General features: G+C 41.4%; 1 protein-coding gene and 1 non-coding gene across 2 annotated transcripts in view; both read left to right on the top strand.

Annotated features, from left to right (window-relative positions):
• Positions 1–12,814, top strand: part of LOC143429767 (uncharacterized) — a 206,034-nt gene that overhangs the window by 112,812 nt on the left and 80,408 nt on the right. The gene's annotated exons all lie outside the window — the stretch shown is intronic.
• Trnam-cau (transfer RNA methionine (anticodon CAU)) lies at positions 9,182–9,253 on the top strand. The gene has a single exon. It is a non-coding gene; the product is annotated as a tRNA-Met (tRNA).

Below are 12,814 nucleotides of genomic sequence, written 5' to 3'. Positions count from 1 at the left end.
TAAAGGCGCAGCCGCGGCGAGGCTTATTACGAGGATCGTTAAATCGTTAGAAAGTGGAACGGTGAGCCACCAGCCCAGCAAGATTTCCACTTTCGTGGAAGCACGCTCATTTGAAAAAGGAAAGGCCGGCCGTTCATTCGAGAATTCCAGCCGACTCGGGAATTCGGATCTGGAATTCGGATGTGGAAATTCGAGACGCAGTCGCAGAAGGACGTTGGCCAGGCTGCTACGAAACGGAATGGTGCAAATGGGTCGGGTTTCCTTTTCCGACAGCTACGTGGACAAGATTTGCAAGCTCCCCGCGTCCATCCTTTTATTCTGAACGATTCAAATAATTGCTCCAGATTATTTTCGTCCGTTTGAAATCCATTAACCGTTCTACTCTGATGTTCATGATTAAATTTAAACGTTTCGCGATTCACAATAGCGTGCTGTTATCTATACTTGTTATCGCTTTTTGTGGTACTTTGTATCTTTGTAATTACACAGTTACCGCGAATGACCAACTGATGTTTTCACACAGTGAACGTGAAAGTACCAAATTTTACATGAAGAAAAATGGTGGCTCATAAATCTTGGATAATGTGTCGTTAGATATTTAATATGAGAATTAAACAATTGTCTTTTTATAATTACCACACATGGGCCAAATAATATGAATCAAAGCTGAAAAACTAAGAAACATCTAAAACAAATATCTAATTTTATAATAATCATCCAATAAACTATCCAAAGACTAAACAGAACTTCGAGGCAATTTAAAACCAAGAACATGTGTAAAAATTAGTAGATATTATATCATACAACGAAGTAAAAAATTACGAAAACAATTGCGATCGATTAATGAAACATCCAATACGCAACAAGTGGATCCATTCTCGAAAGAAGGGTTCGCGCAGCAACCTCGATTCCATTAACGAACGCTAACCAACGCCCTCTGGGATCGCGAAATGAAACAATGACGAAGTGCACGCTTCGAATAGAATTCATCGAGTCTCGCGTTCTCGCGACTTCGAGTCGCGGCTGCTTGCTGAAATTATCGTTAGCCGGCGGTGCGTCGCGGAATAATTAGCCTGGGCGTATGTACGCGCCAGTGCATAAAGAGATGACTAGTGTCGAGGCACGGTTGAAACGATTACGCGGCAATTAAGGTTAATTGACTCGTTTGTAAGCGGGCACCGCGTCCACGTGATGGAGAACGGTTCGGGATTATCGGCCGCCCCTCTCGCGCCCCCCTCCACGGCCTCGTTCGCCGCGATTAATATGGAATAAAGCACGCGGCCACCGAGGCGATTTCTGGAATGCTCGGCCGTGATTGACGAGCTCCTCGCTTGGGAGATCAGTCTGGTCGTCTCGTTGCAGCATGGTGGCCGAAACGGACGTTGAAACGAAAAGTAACAACGCTCGAGAAAGGTGAGCGCGGTTGGTGAGGTCAGTAATGGAGGTTCGTGCCGTAGCGATTAACACCCTAATGATCTTAAATACTGAAATTAGGAATGTTTTTTATTTCTAAACAGGTAGGAAATGTATTGGCTACCATTTATTTTGACAGTTATACAGCCGTGACCTCTGCAACGCGATGGCTTCGAATAGATTGTGGAAATTCTTTGGCGTAGAAGGAATTTAGCGAGCAAAACAACGGAAGTATAAATAAATTTCTGAAATTTATAACAAACGTGTACAGCAACTTGGAAATGTGGCGTCTTGAAAACTGGAAACGCGTTAAAAATCGGGGCAAATGTAATTTACCACGATTCTCATTTGCAAGATGACTCCACGAGGTACAATTTATTATCTAACTTTTTGTAAATCCGTACAATCTACGTGAACATAAAATTTCAGTTCATTACACGATGAAAAGAAACCATCAATTGTACGGCCACGTTTCACTCGCACGTATAAGAGTAAAACAAAGCTGTGCTATAGGTGGAGGGCTATTACTATTAAACCAAAGGATGCCACGGATAAAAAAGCTCGCTTGATTACATCCTTGGCTCGAAGATGTATCGAATCTTCCTCCGTCCCCTTTCTTCTTTCTCGCCGCGCGCCACCGCCGTGTCTCTCCTCGTTCTCTTGTTGGGCCGTCTATGCGGGATAAGTCGCTTGCTAATAGAATTGTAAGTTACGGACTGGATTGGCCAAATTGAGACGCCAAAGAAAAAGATACTTTATCTGAGATTACAAGCCTCCGCGTAATTAATGATCCTTTGTACGTGTGATGGAACATCAGTTAGGTTCGTGTTAGAGCAACAAGCCGTTTTATGGACAAACTACTTTTCAACGTTTAATTCACCCAGACCGTGAATAGTAATAACGAATTCTGACTCTCTCGAAATAGAGAGCTCCATAGTGGAACTGGCAATTTAATCAGTTTTGAAAGTGTACATCGTCAAATTAAAGGTATCCTGTAATTTGTACATATGCAGATGTATCTCGACATAATTAGTTCAGTATATTACATTAATCCTAAGGTATAATTACAGGAGAGTGACTATTGGTCGAATGATTCTTTGAAGAAAGTAGTATTCTTAAGCTGTCCATCCACTTGTTGCGTATCTTTTTATCGTCATAAAATATCGTACCGTTACGTATTAAAATTTGAACGTACATTATATCGTCTTACTGGATGACACGTATCGTTGCAATACCTAATGTTCACGCTGATACGCAACTGTGATACGATGTAGAGATACACACAAAATAGCTACGTATCTTTAGCTGTATTATGACAAAATTTGTGACATCTGAGTATATCATTATTAACCTGTTTAGTTAGTTGTTGGTTAATACTAATAACTATGTAGCATATTTCTTTGACAAATCCCTACTTTTTTTTATGGTCAATTATTTATTGCAAATTTTCCTCCTTCAGAAAGGAGTGCTTGTATGCATAGTATGTACAACCCTGTTCCACACTTAACGAAAGTAACGGAATTAATCTAATACATTTATATAAGTGGACCTTAAGTTTCAAATTATTTCTGCATTCTAAATTTTAGGATCGCAAGGTTTCTGCGTTCGTTAAAATAAAAAGGGTGCTACTAGGAGACTTAAGTTGTTACACGACGCTTGCTCGCTAGAAAACGTAAGTAGATATAACTCGCGAGAGGGACTAACGAAAAAGTTAAAACAGTAGGAACTTTCAGCAGAGTCTCATATTTTATTTGAACGAAGTATCAAGGGAAGGTGTCGATATAAATTTTCGACTCTCGAAAACTCCGCCACGCGCGTCTCTATTGTAAACATCGTCCATCTTAATTAAGACGTCCGCGGTCGCGACGACTTCATAAGCCACGCGATCATTTTTTCCAATCAGCCATTCGACGCTGTAATTGCACGCAAAGGGGCAAGGCTTAGCTATTGGCTAGAGGGGATTTCTATCTTCCCCGGTTGACTCGGCGTAAGCTATCCTGGCTGCTCATAACGAGTGCCCGGAGGAATTTCACCTCGTTCCACGGAGGTTAGGTCAGGGACTCGATTAATCCGGGACCATCGGAAAAATCCGATTTCCTAGAAGCGGCGCGACCGATACGACCCCGAGACGCCACTGTAAACGAACAGAACAGCCGCGCGGCGTATAAATTATTTAAGAAACTCTATCGCGGCATCGCGTAATGGCCGATCGTAAATAACGCGCCGCGAAAATACGGGCGTAGCCGTAAAAATCGCGAGGGCGCTCGCGCTCGCGCTCGCGGCTGCGCCCTGAACCTATTCCTTTTGCCTAATCGCGCGTGCTCGTTTATCATCCTGATGGCGGGGCCGAATGAAACGAATATCGCTTGTCACGCGCCCTCGGACGCGCGATTCGCTCCTCGCGTAAACTGTCGCCCCCTCCACCCTGTCACGTTAGTTTGCTGATCCGACGCGACGTGACGCGTCGATGCACGCGGCATCGCAGATACGCGAACTAACGATTCACTCTAATTAATTTCGATCGACGTGCAGGGACGAACGGTTCTCTTATCGTTCCTGGGGATCCTCGCGTCCTTCCTGGCTTCGCCATGTTACGTTCGTTGCGATCGGGCTTGCGATCGATGAGACTGTACAGAAGAGATTGACTGATAGGTATTGGACTGGAACAGTAGGTTCGATGGGATTGTCAAATAATATTATAAATCGAACGCGAGATGTGTGGTGGAAAACGATTTCCGTTGAATTGTTTCTAAACAGTTTTCTTCTTCCACGCGTACGAATCGAAGCGAAATTTAGATAATTTGCAATAATTTAGATATTTATTAAGGCATCTGGATTTTATCTAACAGCTGAGTTTTTGAACCAGTGACATCCATAGAAATTGTGAAATCATAACTTACGGATTTACAATCTTTTCAATAACAAAACAAATAAAAGCGTAGAGAAACGAGGAACGGAACATGCTTAATTATTTAAATGACGTTCGCAGTAATGCATCCAAGTACACATCTCTAATCAAAAGTATTGAAACATTTGTTTAATTACAATGAATTTAATATCAATTGCAAACTTTCCTAAATGTTACATACTAGCTTTATATTCTATTAACAAAAATGTAATCACAAAGTACCCCATTGTAAACAATTTTCAGCACTTTCCATAGTCACTGTACAAATTAACCTCTCAATTGGACTCTACACTTCCTCCACATACACGCTATTCGAATAGTCATTTTTCCTACATTTAAATAAAATCTTATTCAAACTATTTCTCCACTATCGCAGCAATGTTAAAGAGGACTGTACTTGTTTGAATTTACAAATGTAAAAAAGCCGCGCGAATTCAGCGTCAACGATCTCGATCGCAAACAGGACGAGCAAGTGGTTGGCCGCCATGCTGGCAAAGTGAATACCCCGTTCGCGGCTAAAACAACGGCGGCGCGGCTATTTTAGGACTTCTAACTACGCGGACGCCGATGATTACTGTAATCGAGTCCGTCGGCGAATTTATTCAGTGCCCAGCGAACGTTTCAGCGAATTCCCGGGCCCTTTTTCCTCCTAGACGAGAGCGTTTAACCGAGAACGGGATGGGATAATTTGTCTCATGTGATTAATAGCGGCGAAACGGGGTTCGTACGTTTATGAGGAGCTACCGGTTGAAACTGTTTACAAATGCTGGCGAAATTAGCGTCATTTGTTCGCTGGAATTAATGTCGTTCATTCGCCAGCTGCTTGTTTACATTCCGTTTTATCTTGGGATTAATAGGAATGCTCGTTAATGGCCTAGCATTTTTTCATCCCCCTCTGGCTGGGAGCTGCTGCGAGGCTGAGCCGCAGAAACTTTTAAAACAGCCGTCTGACCATGGAAAAGCATCGCTCGAAGAAACTTAAATGCATCGCTAATACAGATATCCTTTAGATAATATGGTAATTAAGGCTCTGATAGTGTCTCCTTTTATACGAAACAAAAGACTACTAAAAATGTAATGTCAGATTTAAAGTGTAGCAAAAGTCGTACTACTCTTTTGTTTTAATCGAAATTCTTAATAAATAATCAAAAGTACTATACGTTAATAATACATAATATTTTCTACTGAACTTTAAAGTATAAAAATGAGATATCACTAAAAACATCTATCATAAGAAAAATTTATGAAATGAATCAAATTATTGCTACTCTATTATCAGCCATTTATGTGATACACATTAAAAAATGTAATGAACTGAAATTATCCCCTGACTTTACTTAGATAATCTGTAGTACACGCGTACCCTATTACTTCAAACGCTTCTATTTATAACATAGTTATTTCCATCGCGAAAAATAGCAAACTCAAGCATTCGAGTACATTCACGAGCATCGTGTACGCATACATTACAGCTACACGTTCGCAGTTTCCCAAAGAACGAAGGCAGCAAGTAACAACCGCTTTATCGAGCGCGTGCTTACAAAACGCCAGCAAAGTGAACGTAACCGACACTGCTGGCCAGGACTCGAGACAAAACTTGCGGCAGGACGTTCGAAGGACGAGTAGGTGCCAGGATCGGGAGTATAAATTCAGTTTGGCACCGCGGTGGCGTGCAGGGGCCTCGCAGCCCCGTTCTATCTCCCCGTTACACCCTTCCGCCGCCATCGTTGCGTACCCTGGGCTGCCGATATCCGTGGCATACCAGCCAGATACTGGCCGATAGCCAGCAACGCTGCAACTATCAATAAGTTTGTATCTGACAAAAGAAGGAATCGGGAAGGGCCTTACATCAGTAAAGCCCATAAAGCCACCCACGGCGAATAATATTTTAGCACGGTAGCAATGCGTGAAACCGGCTCCAACTTCACCGAGCGCTACGCGATCGGCCATCCAACTCACCGCGATCGAGCCACGAGCAATGGCCGAGTGCCTCCAATTATCAGATTGACTGGCCTGGCTGAGTTATACGCCAATAAACGCGCATTCCCAAATATTTTACCGGCTCCACCTGAATGATTCCCGCCGTTAATCAATTTCCACGCGGCGAACGAAGGGCTTAACGCGGTGTACCGTCATTAGTTGACGTTATTTGGCGTACGATTGGGGTCTGGAATTTTCGAGTAGACTACTTTACGGTCGATGGAGTCACGGATGGAGGTTCTAGGATTAATAACGCTTCGTAGAGTGTCGAAAATAGAAAATCTTTGAGAAGGATGTTTGGGATTACTGTTTGCCATTTGGTGTTCCATGTTTCTGCATTATGTAATAAATTGAGATAATAGTCGCGAACATTGCACTCTAAATTACTGCAGATCTGTCACCCTTTTTTATCACAGGGTTAATACAATTTTATCGTTGAATAATAACTTTGTCTTAGAATTCAAATAGCAATAACCTTGGATTTTCATAAAATCCGCCACAGCTCGTTTATTTTGCTCAGAAATAAATCACGGATTGCTCGCAACTTGTCGTTTTAAGTAAAATTCATTGAACCGACGTCGAGCAGTTCTGACACTTATTGGTGCGTCAAGATCTGGCACTATTTCAACTAGGATGTCAACTGAGGCTTTAAACCTGTTTGCTTCAGATAAGCGGTGTATCTTCCGGTTGGCTCTAGCCGGTTATAGTTTTTCGAGATCTTATTTTTTTTGTTTTTGTTTAGAAGCGTCATTTAATATTCAGTGACATCTAACATGGCGCAAATCGCCATAGTAAATCTCTTCCTATAAATTATCATCCAACTTCTCGACACAATTTTAATTGACAATATTGTTCTAATCTAATTAATTTTCCTGTATTCATTGCGTTATACGCACAATCCTATACCAAGTTATTGTCTATTCCCATTATTCGATAGATATTAACAAAATTTGTTTACACCTTTAATACGTCAATTTACACGATTGCTGTCATCGAATCCTTCTACAACATAGTTAATTCATTTCATACTGAAACTGTGCGCTCAAAGTCTCAAATTGTAGCTGTTTCGACTGCACTACAATCCACGCAAGTAATTGTTCGCTCGACAACAGTGGTCCAGAATAAAACGACCACAAACAAGTACAAAATTATTCCCCTTCAAACGAAACAAATCGGATCCAAATATAACGCGCAATATATAAACCACAACGCCACCGACTCGTGACCCGAGCGCTATCGAAAGAAAAGCAGCGGGGACAAAACGAGCGACGCAAAGTGCACGAACTCGGTGCTTTCAACTTATCTCCGCGGCGAAACTAACTATTGGTACGCGACAGAAGTCGCTCGGGATGGCTGCTAACTCATTCAGCGATGGAACGCGTAGGTATTGTGCTCCGTTGCTCGTGGCAGAGTTTAAGTCCCGCTGGCGTGTCGCTATCATGGGCAATTGTGTCCCGTGGACAACGCTCTGGCCAGCGGCAACAAGTCAACCAGCGCTCGACCAGGTGACACGCAGCGATCCCCTCTCTCCTCCCTGTGCCTTTTCGCGATTTTCTGTCGGACGTTCTTAAGGTGAGCCGAACTCGATAGCGAGCCAACAAATCGCGCGCGGCCATTGTGATATCCTTGTCAAACTACCGTTCCCGTGGGTTTTCGTTTCGATCGCGTGGAATGGAGCACTTGGGCGTTCGGTTGTAACTTTGCCAGATAAGATCTGGACTCGCCTGTTGCCGTGTGGACGGCCCGCGGGGAAATTTTTCCCCTGGTCGCGACTATTTTAGTAGCGCCGTGGTGCGCTGTCGTTCCGTGCACCTCAAAGTGGGTGTTAATGGAATTTCATGTTTTTCGCGGCGTTCCTCCGTCGCCGTTAAATAGAGCTGCTCAAGACGCGACGCTGCTCGAACGCTGTTTCGTTCGTCGTGCTGGGTTTTAACGATCGCTAATTGAAATTAGTAGATGTGGAAGAAATTGGTGAAATTTACTTTGTTATTTCTTCCTTCTTTTCTTTTGTTTTTACGATTGAATTTGAAGGAATAGTAAATCGAGCTTATGATTACGTTGAGTTCACTGAGAGATGGCGGATGAATCGTGGGATAAGGAATTGTATAGCAGAGGTCGCTCTAGGGCTCTGGATGATCCTTCTGAGCTATCGCGTTAAAATTTTGCGTTATATAGCAAGTGTTTAACGACGATTAATCTGTATTGCCATTTCTAGAGGTGGATACGCAGACAGTCGTAAACGTTGCTTTAATAGTTCCAATGATTTACGTTTTTCGTGAATTCTATCGCGTATTTATTACGTAAGATTTAAGGCTTTTTATGTAGCGTTTTATTGACATTTAATAGAATGGACTTAACAAATGCGTTTGATCGTCGTTTTTATAGGTATCGTTAATAAAATATCCGTGAAACATTTTTGTCTTAAATTAGCGCTACTTTGAGTTTGATGATTTATCGAATTATTAATATTTCAACTTTGTAGTCGTCACTTGGAGATTGCATACAGTTGTGCAATTTAAAAAAAATTCCTCGACAATTCTACATTTTACACAACCTTTTATTTTCTTTTTTCAGTAGTAAAAATTAGTTTTTTCTGAATCGTTTAACTGTTAAACTAATATCGTGGTGGAGAGTGTCTTCTGTATAATTTTAATTTAAGATGATAAGAAAGGAGGTTCAAATATGGCCAAGCAATGCCAGAACTTGTTTCGCAATGTTCTGTCGCTTACACCAGGATTTATTGTCAAACCTGGCGAGGATGGAGATTTTCTGTAACGCGTCACATAAAAATAACAAATACCTCCATCTTCATCGTGCATCCTCCGTTCATAAATCACATTCATTTCATTTTATTTTCGATAACACGAAGCGTCACACATCAGCAGAGTGGCGCAGTGGAAGCGTGCTGGGCCCATAACCCAGAGGTCCGTGGATCGAAACCACGCTCTGCTATGGACAAAAAAGGGAGCCATTATTTTTGCAAAAAACAACGGAATATGTTCGTACAAGCTCTCAGCCTTCCTTAAGAATACCATAATTAAAAGAAAAAGAGAAACAGGGGGATGAACCGTCTAAACTTGACTCGATACTTCACCAGTTCTCATTTAGACCTTCTCCTCCTCTAGGATCATATCTTGTTACAAATTACACAGCTTAAACGACTTCTTAAATATTCATCTGATGTTCAATGCACAAAATCATTATTAAACAAAGTTTTTGCACCTTCGACTTGTTCTTCTCTGAATATTTGAACTCTTTTATTTAAAAGGTATAAAAAATATCTACTTCGCCAAGATCCACTCACAGACGAAGTCACATTCAACAGCTGGTCATCAATAAGAACAAACAGTGTACAGAAAAGTTCCCTTGTTCTCCCTCCAGAAGTGCATACCTCATACAGGCGGACATTGCACAACTTTCGCCCTCCTCTGCTCCCCCTCCCCTCCTCACGCTCACCACCTTTAATTAGCGGGCAGGGATTTTTCGAATCGGCTTACACGGGACCGTGGCCAGTTGATTGCACGTACCAGCACACGATCTCATCCAAAGTCGACAAATCACTGGCGCATTGTGCGAGATCGCGGTCGAACTACCGTCTAACTACCAGATCGTATCCCGACCCGTCGGTTGAAAGGACAGAGGCGGCCTAGGCTGGCCGCGGAATGTTCTTTAACGAGTGTCCCAGCGGATCTAAGGATCTGCTCCTGGATCGACCGTGCCGCGGTTCAATCGCGGGATCACCAATGGATTAACGTGATTTAATTCGACAAATAGCGGCGACGTTACAGAATCGTTAAGGCTCGCGCACTGTCGCGAACTTATACGCGACCTCGATGAAGGTGAAAGCGACCAATTCGATCAGCGATCATCGAGTTGACCTCTTCGATGACGTATTTAGAGTTCGTTCGATTTTGGTTGCTTATTAACCAGTTAGCTGTGGAATTTAGTTTCAACAGATCGCCACAAGGTGCGAAATTAAATACAGGCAACGACGCGTATATACGTCGAACGCAAGGTAAATAGTACTATTATACATTTTACGAGGGATTACTTTTTTATTCGTCAAAGAAACTAACTATTCGTTTCTGAATACGTTATTCTTACTAAAATCTTGAAAATTGTCAAAGAATAATGAAATACATAAACAAGAAAAATTGAAGATAGCAAGAGTAAACAAAAAAAATAATAAAATAGTTTACGTATTGGTAATGTAAAGGGAACATGCCACAAAATAATATTCTTGTTACATTTCATTTAGATTTCGAGTTTTTATAGTGAATGGTAATTTTTTATTTTGCACGACGAGTATACACGTCGAACGCACTTAACTGGTTAAGGTGTGCTCTGTGTTGAGATAACAGAGGAGTCTAACAAAAGACCACAAATTTTTGTACATGCAATTTTCTATCATTTCCACTGATATGTGATAAAATGTATGAATACGAAATTTTAGAAGTTACTACAAAAGAATAACTTGAAAACCCTGTGTTCTGTGCATCATTTTGTACCACCTATGCAGAATTCAGTTACGATTCAAGGACAACGTTGGTTCGCAATTCCTAACCTACAAATTCTACTCAATAAAATTGCTTCGAAAATGCTACGATGGCTAATCGACGTGGACAAATCCCCTGTTGAACGTAACGCTCGCTAATGAATTCAAGCTGAAACTAAACTGCACGTTTCAGATATTTATAATGGTGAGTGGCATATTTAGTGGACGCTATGATGTAAAAGCGCGTTAACCATCGGTGTCGTAGCAGGCCATCGATAATAATTGCATCGCGATTTCGATTCGATATCCAATAAAAGCATCAGAGTGGAGAAACTCATGGCAGTCGAACGGGGCATATATGGGCGTATATCTACGAACTAACTGGCATGGGACCACCGAGGCGAGCTCAGGTTAGGTGACGCCAGATGAGGCGAGGCGAGGTGAGACACGACGCTGTTCAGACTTCAAAGTACCCCTGCTGGAGTCGCGCTGATGTCCAGTAGTTCGATGACCTTACCGTTTCAAGGTCGGACGAAACTCATCTGAATACGTCGGGCCGCAACGAATCTAACAACAAGCGAAAAAAGGGATGCCAGCAGGGCTGACTGACTAAACGATAACGACCTGTCGGATGGTTACGGACGAGAAACAACGTGCACACTAAGTGGGATGAAATGGGATTAAAGATTGCTCGTCTCGATGTTAGAAATAGCTAAATTTATTAAGTTTTTAATATTGTTAAACGTAAAAAAGGGAATATGTTCTAGTATAGTTACCTTTAGTTTCTACGTGGTGAATCATTTGAATTTTATTGAATTATGTAGCGATTTTATTATATTTGTTTCTGCAAGATACAGATTTGTTAATTTTCGGTTCGCATCCAAATCTGAAGAGAACTTAAGTTCATATCAGAGGAAAATGACTAGAGTTTATCAGCTTTACAACCCCACCCAGTAACCTATCGATCTGACGCCTTCACGGAACTTCGAGGACGCTGAGCAATCTCTTAAATCCTAGATTTTTAAGGACTCGCGGGATCCCATCTAGAAGTAAACCCAATCGAGTCGTAGAGTCGGTCAATATACGATCAACGGTGAATTCTAATCCAGGAAGCCGTCGCAGCGGAGCGGGTAAGTCACGGTTGGCGCAAAATGAGAAATCCACCGACAATAACCGTATCAATAGCGTATCAACGCCGGGCGCAGCGGACCGTGAACAGTTTTTATATTTTCTACGGTCTTGGGCGAATTTATTAAGTCGTTTCGAATTCGCCACGACCGCATACCAGGTTGCACCTAAATCGTCTGTTCGCAGTCAGGTAGCCGGGCAAACGAACGAGCCACGGCGCAGCGATCAATTCTATGAATCCGTATGGACAGAATGAAGATATTATTTTTCTAGAATGTATGCAAAATGTACGTAATTTTTTTAAATTAAATTCGCATTGAACATTATTCTGCCAATTTAATGCTCGAGTATTAATTTCGTAATAATTAGCATTGGTAACAAAATATTATTTGTGCAATTAGTGAGTGGAAATTGATGAAACTTCTGGTGATTTTTGTATTCAGTGTCTAATTATTATCTGTGGATGTAACTCGTTTATGGTGTTCATTAGTTTGTACTTAAAAAATAACTCAGATATTTTAGTGAATTATAACGATGTAAATATTTTTTAATACAACGTGATTGGCATATCCAACAACAATAACTTTTTGAAACGTATATCATACTTCAAACGAAAGTATCCAAATTCCACTATTAGGGTAACTCTGTATAAGTTTCAAAACTATCGAGGAATACTCAAAAATTCTGTAGAACTGCAGAAAACAAAAATCTAGCACGATATCTTTGAATTTACTGTTTTGGAAACAGTGACACACGTGTGTACGTATAATTCATCGATATAAAATTATTACAAATGAGAAACATCGTTAATAATAGACAAATAAAGTGTCCCAAAAAAGGAGTAACTTGAATACAGTGAAAATAATTATAGTGCGACACGAGTGACGATC

Source organism: Xylocopa sonorina, chromosome 12 (genome assembly GCF_050948175.1).
Source record: "Xylocopa sonorina isolate GNS202 chromosome 12, iyXylSono1_principal, whole genome shotgun sequence".
Lineage (NCBI taxonomy): Eukaryota > Metazoa > Arthropoda > Insecta > Hymenoptera > Apidae > Xylocopa > Xylocopa sonorina.
Note: the sequence above shows the minus strand (reverse complement) of the source record. Positions and strands in the feature narration are given on the sequence as shown.